The sequence below is a fragment of the Arachis ipaensis genome, chromosome B10 (genome assembly GCF_000816755.2).
Source record: "Arachis ipaensis cultivar K30076 chromosome B10, Araip1.1, whole genome shotgun sequence".
NCBI lineage: Eukaryota > Viridiplantae > Streptophyta > Magnoliopsida > Fabales > Fabaceae > Arachis > Arachis ipaensis.
Window position 1 is genome coordinate 79,729,317 of NC_029794.2, and position 9,012 is coordinate 79,738,328.

Consider the following 9,012-nt stretch of genomic DNA (forward strand, 5'->3'; position numbering starts at 1 on the left):
ACGCCATTCACCATTCTTCATTTAGGCGTGCCACTTGAGCAACCAGGCGTGGCACACCAGTGTCATTCAGAGAGAAGCATCGGGGCGTGCAACTTAAGTTCGTGGCATGGCACGCCAAATAGAGGAACCACTCACTCACAAAAGGAGCGTGGCACGCCAGACCCTGGATGTGCCACGCTAGTTCAACTTTCCAGAGAAACTTAGCCAAGCATAAAGCAAGGGCGTGGCACGCCAGACCTTGGGCGTGGCACGCCAGTACAAGTTTTCAGAGGCAAAGAGAAGTGAGAAAGGCAAGGGTCGTTCCACTTGAGTTCGAAGGCGTGGCACGCCAAGGTTGTTAGAGGGATGAGCGTGCCACTTGAAGGATTGGGCGTGGCACGCCAAGTTGGAAATGAAGGGCACGTGACACGCCAGAAAAGCACCAGCCACACGCTAGCTGAGAAGTCATGCTTATTGAGTGTTTTCTTTTCTCTCCAAAATGTAATTTTCCTTTTTCACTTTTGTAATTCTTTTATTTTACTAGGAGTAGTATAAATACACCCAAGGAGTACTGAAGAAGGGGGTTAAGCAGTAAGTTTTAGATCCACTTTTACACTTCACTTTTGAGTACTTTTTGAGCTATAAGTAGCTAACTTCCCTCTCATTGAGAGAGGGAGCTCTGTTGTACTTGATGGATTAATGATAGTGAAATCCTTCTTCTCTTCATCTTCTCTTTGATTTTCTAGAAGGAATTTCATTCTTAATGCTTAGTGTTCAATTATCTTGGGAAAGAGATTGAATGCAATTGGGTTTCATGGGAACCTTGGGAAAGGAAACATGAAACCATGCTTGAAATCCCTTCTCACACTAGAGTAGAATATGGGTTTTGGTGTTTGGATACGTGACATATAATCCTCCCTTTACTTGGACCTATAATGGTGTGTGGTATAATCAGGGACCAAGCATATCTCTCTTCATGAGCAATTAGACCAAGGAATTGGCTATTGATCAAGATCTGAGAGATTGAGTCATCAAGGGATTGGGGCTCAATCAATCATGATTGCCAAGAGGTCAATGAGTTGCATGATTGAAGAGAATATAAGCTAGATTTGATCCAAAGAGACAACATCTCCCAATCTCAATGGATTTTCCCATTCTTATCTATCCATTTCTTTGTAGCTTATTTTTACATTCAGCAATTCCCCATTCCCATTTACATTCAAGTCATTTATGATTCTGCCCTTTACTTTCTGCCATTTATATTTCTGTACTTTATTGCCTTTCTTTATATTCTAGTCATTTACATTTATGTCATTTACAATTCTGCATTCTACAATCTTATTGATCCGCTTGACTAATTCATCAATTAATTAAAACTGCTCGACTTTGCCAATCTCTGTGGATACAATTCCACTCCACTGTGGGTTATTACCTGACGATAATTTTGGTGCACTTGTCAAAAGGACTAATTCACCAATTTTGAATGGGGTGTGAATTCCAGTCATCAAGTTTTATGGTGCCGTTGCCGGGGATTGGCTTAAATTTGATAGTGATTAAACCAATTGGAGAGCTAGATTAAGCAATTTAAATTCCTTGTTATTTTATTTTGTTTAGCACTTTTTTGTATTTTCTTTTATTTTGAGTTCTATTTCTTTCTTCTTTGACTATTTTTATCATCCATATTTCCACTCTTCTAACTGTTTAATTAATTGCACCACTGACACTAACATCCACTCTAACAAGAGTAACTTCTTTATTTAATTTTTTTCTCTTGTTTTTGCCTTGTTGGTTGTATGACAGGTAGAAGAAGCGGGGCTTCAACTTCCTTTGATTCTGAACCTGAGAGGACCTTCTTTAGATTAAGGAGGGAAGCAAGAGAGAAAAGAGTCATTGGTGCTGAGGAAGAGGAAGAGTATTTTGAAACAAGCATGGAGGAGAACATGGAGAACCACCATGAAGAAGAAGCTCACAATGCTATAGAAGGCCCAGTAAATCTTGATGGGCAAGAAAGGAGAGTCTTAGGTTCCTACATCAACCCAAACCCAGGAAATTGTGGTAGCAGCATCCCAAAGCCAACAATTCATGCCAATAATTTTGAGCTGAAACCTCAGCTCATCACACTTGTTCAGAACAATTGCTCAAATGGAGGAAGTGCCCAAGAAGACCCTAATCAATATCTTAGCACATTCTTGAGGATATGTGATACTATAAAGTGGTTGGAATCATTCCCCAAGGATAGCCTAACTACATGGGAGGAGGTCGTGAACAGATTCCTTGCAAGATTTTACCCCCCACAAAGAATCAATAGGCTGAGAGCTGAGGTGCAAACTTTCAGACAACAAGATGGAGAAACACTCTATGAAGCCTGGGAGAGATTCAAATATCTGACAAGAAGATGCCCACCAAAAATATTCAATGAATGGGTACAACTACACATCTTTTATGAGGGACTATCCTATGAAACAAAGAAGGCTGTGGATCATTCTTCAGGAGGCTCACTCAACAAGAAGAAAACCATTGAAGAGGCCATAGATGTCATTGAGACTATAGCTGAAAATGAGTATTTCTATGCTTCAGAGGGGACTCAGAAGAAGGGAGTGCTAGAGCTCAACTCTGTAGATGTTTTGTTATCTCAGAACAAAGCAATCGCAGCTCAAATAGCAGCTCTAACCAAAAGGATGGAGGCCAACCAAGCCTCAGTCATTCAAGACCAAACTCCTCAACAAGAAGGGAATGCACCAGAATCTGAAGGTGACTGGGAACAAGCCAATTATGTGAACAATTCATCCAGACCACCATATGACCCACACTCTAAGACATACAACCCAGGTTGGAAGAACCACCCAAACTTTGGGTGGGGAAATCAACAAAACCACAACCAGGACCACAACAAGCCTCATTCATCAAATCAGCATTTCAGCCACAACCCCAACCATCAAACAGAGAACCATAGACCCTACCATAACTCATAAAACACATCATACCATAGTAACCAACCCACACACAACAACCTCAATCAAGATACACCATCCTCAACTATGCAACCATGTGAAATCAAGAGCAACTTTGAGAGGATGGAAGCTGCAATAGCACAACTGTCCTCACAAATTACAGGAGCAGTCTCCACCCTCATAGACAGACAAGCACAAACTGACAGAAGGATAGATGCTAATTGGTGCACGAAATTGTGATCTCAATGGCGCCAACAACTTGGTATGCACAATTGTAATATCACTCTTCTTCACAACTTCGCACAACTAACCTGCAAGTGTACTGGGTCATCCAAGTAATAAACCTTACGTGAGTAAGGGTCGATTCCACGGCGATTGTCAGCTTGAAGCAAGCTATGGTCACCTTGTAAATCTCATTCAGGCGGATTCAAATGGTTATAGATTTTTAATAATTAAAAGATAAATAAAACGTAAAATAAAGATAGAGATACTTATGTAATTCATTGGTGAGAATTTCTGATAAGTGTATGGAGATGCGTTGTTCCTTATGAATCTCTGCTTTCCTACTGCCTTCATCCAATCCTTCATACTCCTTTCTATGGCAAGTTGTATGTTGGGCATTACCATTGTCAATGGCTACTTCCCGTCCTCTCAGTGAAAATGGTCCTCTATGGTTTCCCGCATGGCTAATCAACTGTTGATTCTCGATCGTGTAGGAATAGGATTTACTATCCTTTTGCGTCTCTCACTACGCCCTACAGTCGCGAGTTTGAAGCTCGTCACAGTCATCCCATCCCAGATCCTACTCGGAATACCACAGACAAGGTTTAGACTTTCCAGATCTCAAGAATGCTGCCAATTGATTCTAGCTTATACCACAAAGACTCTGATCTCACGGAATGGAAGGCTCTGTTGTCAGGAGAGGCAACCATACATCGTGGACCAGGAATCCAAGAGATACACACTCTAGCTTGTTTTCATGTAGAACGGAAGTGGTTGTCAATCACGCGTTTATAAGTGAGAATGGTGATGAGTGTCACATAATCATCACATTCATCATGTTCTTGTGTGCGAATGAATATCTTAGAATAAGAATAAGCATGAATTGAATAGAATAACAATAGTACTTTGCATTAATACTCGAGGAACAGCAGAGCTCCACACCTTAATCTATGGTGTGTAGAAACTCCACCGTTGAAAATACATAAGAACAAGGTCTAGGCATGGTCGAATGGCCAGCCTCCCCAAATGGCATATGAATTCGAAAAAATAGGGAAAAAGACTAGACTGCTAGTACAATAGTAAAAAGTTCTATTTATACTAAACTAGTTACTAGGGTTACAGAATTAAGTAAATGATGCAGAAATCCACTTCCGGGCCCACTTGGTGTGTGCTTGGGCTGAGCATTGAAGCTTTCACGTGTAGAGGTTTTCTTTGGAGTTAAATGCCAGTTTGTAACTTGTTTCTGGCGTTTAACTCTGCTTTGCAACTTGTTTCTGGCGTTTAATGCCAGAATAGGGCAGAAAGCTGGCGTTAAACGCCAGTTTACATCATCTAAACTCTGGCAAAGTATAGACTATTATATATTGCTAGAAAGCACTGGATGTCTACTTTCCAACGCAGTTGAAAGCGCGCCATTTGGGTTTCTATAGCTCCAGAAAATCCACTTTGAGTGCAGGGAGGTTAGAATCCAACAGCATCTGCAGTCCTTCTTCAGCCTCTGAATCAGATTTTTGCTCAAGTCCCTCAATTTCAGCTAGAAATTACTTGAAATCATAGAAAAACACACAAACTCATAGTAAAGTCCAGAAATGTGATTTTTATTTAAAAACTAATAAAAATATATTAAAACTAATCAAATCATACTAAAAACTATGTAAAAACAATGCCAAAAAGCGTATAAATTATCCGCTCATCACAACACCAAACTTAAATTGTTGCTTGTCCCCAAGCAACTAAAAATCAAATAGGATAAAAAGAAGAGAATATACTATAAATTCCCAAACATCAATGAAACTTAGCTCCAATTAGATGAGCGGGACTAGTAGCTTTTTGCCTCTGAACAGTTTTTGCATCTCACTTTATCCTTTGAAGTTCAGAATGATTGGCATCTATGGGAACTCAGAATTCAGATAGTGTTATTGATTCTCCTAGTTCAGTATGATGATTCTTGAACACAGCTTCTTTATGAGTCTTGGCCGTGGCCGTAAGCACTTTGTTTTCCAGTATTACCACCGGATACATAAATGCCATAGACACATAATTGGGTGAACCTTTTCAGATTGTGACTCAACTTTGCTAAAGTCCCCAATTAGAGGTGTCTAGGGTTCTTAAGCACACTCTATTTTTGTTTTGGACCTCAACTTTAACCGCTCAGTCTCAAGCTTTCACTTGACACCTTCACGCCACAAGCACATGGTTAGGGATAGCTTGGTTTAGCCGCTTAGGCCAGGATTTTATTCCTTTTGGGCCCTCCTATCCACTGATGCCTAAAGCCTTGGATCCTTTTTATTACCCTTGTCTTTTGGTTTTAAGGGCTATTGACTTTTTCTGCTTGCTTTTTCTTTTTCTTTATTATTTTTTTTGCCAATTTTTTTCTTTTTTTTTTCGCAAGCTTTTCTCTATTCATTGCTTTTTCTTGCTTCAAGAATCATTTTTATGATTTTTCAAATTATCAAATAACATTTCTCCTTTTTCATCATTCTTTCAAGAGCCAACAATTTTAACATTCATAAACAACAAATTTAAAAGACATATGCACTGTTCAAGCATTCATTCAGAAAACAAAAAGTATTGTCACCACATCAAAATAATTAAACTAATTTCAAGGATGAATTTGAAATTCATGTACTTCTTGTTCTTTTGTAATTAAAACATTTTTCATTTAAGAGAGGTGATGGATTCATAGGACATTCATAACTTTAAGACATAGACACTTAAACACTAATGATCATATAGTAAAGACACAAACATAAATAAAACATAAGGCTCAAGAACCGAAAAACAGGAAAATAAGAACAAGGAGATTAAGGAACGGGTCCACCTTAGTGAGGGTGGCGTCTACCTCTTCTTGAAGAACCAATGGTGCTCTTGAGCTCCTCTATGTCTCTTCCTTGTCTTTGTTGCTCCTCCCTTATAGCTCTTTGATCTTCTCTAATCTCATGGAGAATGATGGAGTGCTCTTGGTGTTCCATCCTTAGTTGTCCCATGTTGGAACTTAATTCTCCTAGGGAGGTGTTGATTTACTCCCAATAGTTTTGTGGAGGGAAGTGCATCCCTTGAGGCATCTCAGGGATTTCATGATGAGGAATTCCCTCATGCTCTTGTTGAGGTCCATGAGTGGGCTCTCTTGTTTGCTCCATCCTTTTGATGGGCTTGTGAGATGAATCTCTCCATCTCTCATGACTCAGAGGTGGAAGCAACTGCCTTCCCTTTCCTCTTTTTTGAGGTTTCTCTGGCCTTAGGTGCCATTAATGGTTATGAAAAAATAAAAAGCAATGCTTTTACCACACCAAACTTAAAAGGTTTGCTCGTCCCCGAGCAAAAGAAGAAAGGAAGTAGTAGAAGAAGAAGAAAATAGAGGAGATGGAGGGAGAGAGTGTATTTGGCCAAGGGGGAGAAGTAGTGGTTGTGATGTGTGAAAATGGAGTAGTGTTAAGGGGTTTATATAGGGGTAGGTGGAGGGTAGGTTTCGGCCATTAGGGTTGGGTTTGGGAGGGAAAAGAATTTGAATTTTGGAGGTAGGTGGGGTAGGTAGGGATCCTGTGGGGTCCACAGATCCAGAGGGGTCAAGGACTTAACATCCCTGCTCCATTTAGGCGTGCAAACGCCCTTAGAATGCATGTCTGGCATTAAACGCCAGCTTACTGCTTGTTTCTGGTGTTTAACGCCAATTCCATGCTCTGTTCTAGTATTAAACGCCAGTCTGGTGCTTGTTTCTGGCGTTTAACGCCAGCTTGATGCTTCTTTCTGGCGTTAAACGCCAATTTGATGCTTCTTACTGGCGTTTAAACGCCAGTAAGCTCTTCCTCCAGGGTAAGCTATTTTTAATGCTGTTGTTCATTCTGTTTTTGATTTTTTAGTTATTTTTGTGACTTCACATGATCATCAACCTAAAGAAAACATAAAATAACAATGAAAAATAAATAGATATAATTAAATAACATTGGGTTGCCTCTCAATAAGCACTTCTTTAATGTCAATAGCTTGACAGTGATCTTTCATGGAGCCTCGCAGATAATCAGAGCAAGGTTGGGCCTCTCAACACCAAACTTAGAGTTTGGTTGTGGCCTCCCATCACCAAACTTAGAGTTTGAATGTGGGGGTTTTGTTTGACTCTGTATTGAGAGAAGCTTTTCTTGCTTCCTCTCCATGGTTACAGAGGGAGATCCTTGAGTTTTAAACACAAGGTAGTCCTTATTCAATTGAAGGACCAACTCTCCTCTGTCCACATCAATCACAGCTTTTGCTGTGGCTAGGAAGGGTCTTCCAAGGATGATGGAATCATCCTCATCCTTCCCAGTGTCTAGGATTATGAAATCAGCAGGGATGTAAAGGCCTTTGACCTGTACTAGCACGTCCTCTACCTGTCCATAAGCCGTTTTCATGGATTTGTCTGCCATCTCTAATGAGAATTTGGCAGCATGTACCTCAAAGATTCTCAGTTTCTCCATTACAGAGAGTGGCATTAAGTTTATGCCTGACCCCAGGTCACACAGAGCCTTCTCAAAGGTCATGGTGCCTATGTTACAGGGAATTAGGAATTTACCAGGATCCTGTTTCTTTTGAGGTAATGTTTGCCTAACCAAGTCATTCAGTTCATTAATGAGCAATGGAGGTTCATCCCCCCAAGTCTCATTACCAAATAACTTTTCATTTAGCTTCATGATTGCTCCAAGGTATTTAGCAACTTGCTCTTCAGTAATATCTTCATCCTCTTCAGAGGAGGAATATTCATCAAAGCTCATAAATGGCAGAAGTGGGTTCATTGGAATCTCTATGGTCTCTATATGAGCCTCAGATTCCTTTGGTTCCTCAAAGGGAAACTCCTTATTGGTCAGTGAACGTCCCAGGAGGTCTTCCTCACTAGGATTCACATCCTCCTCCTCCTCTCTAAGTTCGGCCACACCAAGTAAGGTTATGGCCTTGCACTCTCTTTTTGGATTCTCTTCTGTATTGCTTGGGAGAGTACTAGGAGGAGTTTCAGTGACTCTTTTACTCAGCTGGCCCACTTGTGCCTCCAAATTTCTAATGGAGGACCTTGTTTCATTCATGAAGCTTAGAGTTACTTTAGATAGATCAGAGACTATATTTGCTAAGCTAGATAGATTCTGCTCAGAATTCTCTATCTGTTGCTGAGAGGATGATGGAAAAGGATTGTTATTGCTAAACCTGTTTCTTCCACCATTATTAATGCCTTGTTGAGGCTTTTGTTGATCCTTCCATGAGAAATTTGGATGATTTCTCCCTGAGGGATTATAGGTGTTTCCATAGGCTTCACCCATGTAATTCACCTCTGCCATTTTAGAGTTCTCAGGATCATAAGCTTCTTCTTCAGAAGATGCTTCTTTAGTACTGTTGGATGCATTTTGCAATCCATTCAGACTCTGAAAAATCATGTTGACCTGTTGAGTCAACATTTTATTCTGAGCCAATATGGCATTCAGAGCATCAATTTCAAGAACTCCCTTCCTCTGAGGTGTCCCATTACTCACAGGATTCCTTTCAGAGGTGTACATGAACTGGTTATTTGCAACCATGTCAATGAGTTCCTGAGCTTCTGCAGGCATTTTCTTCAGGTGAATAGATCCACCTGCAGAATGGTTGATGAGCGGATATTTTATACGCTTTTTGGGGATAATTTCATATAGTTTAGAGTATGTTTTACTTAGTTTTTAGTCTATTTCTAGTAGTTTTTAGGAAAAATTCATATTTTTGGACTTTACTATGAGTTGTGTGTTTTTCTGTANAAGTAACTTTTAATTTATGCTCTACTGGTTACTCACAATTCAATTGATAAACATAATTGACTTCCTGACTAAGATTTACAAAATAACCATAGATTGCTTCAAACCAACAATCT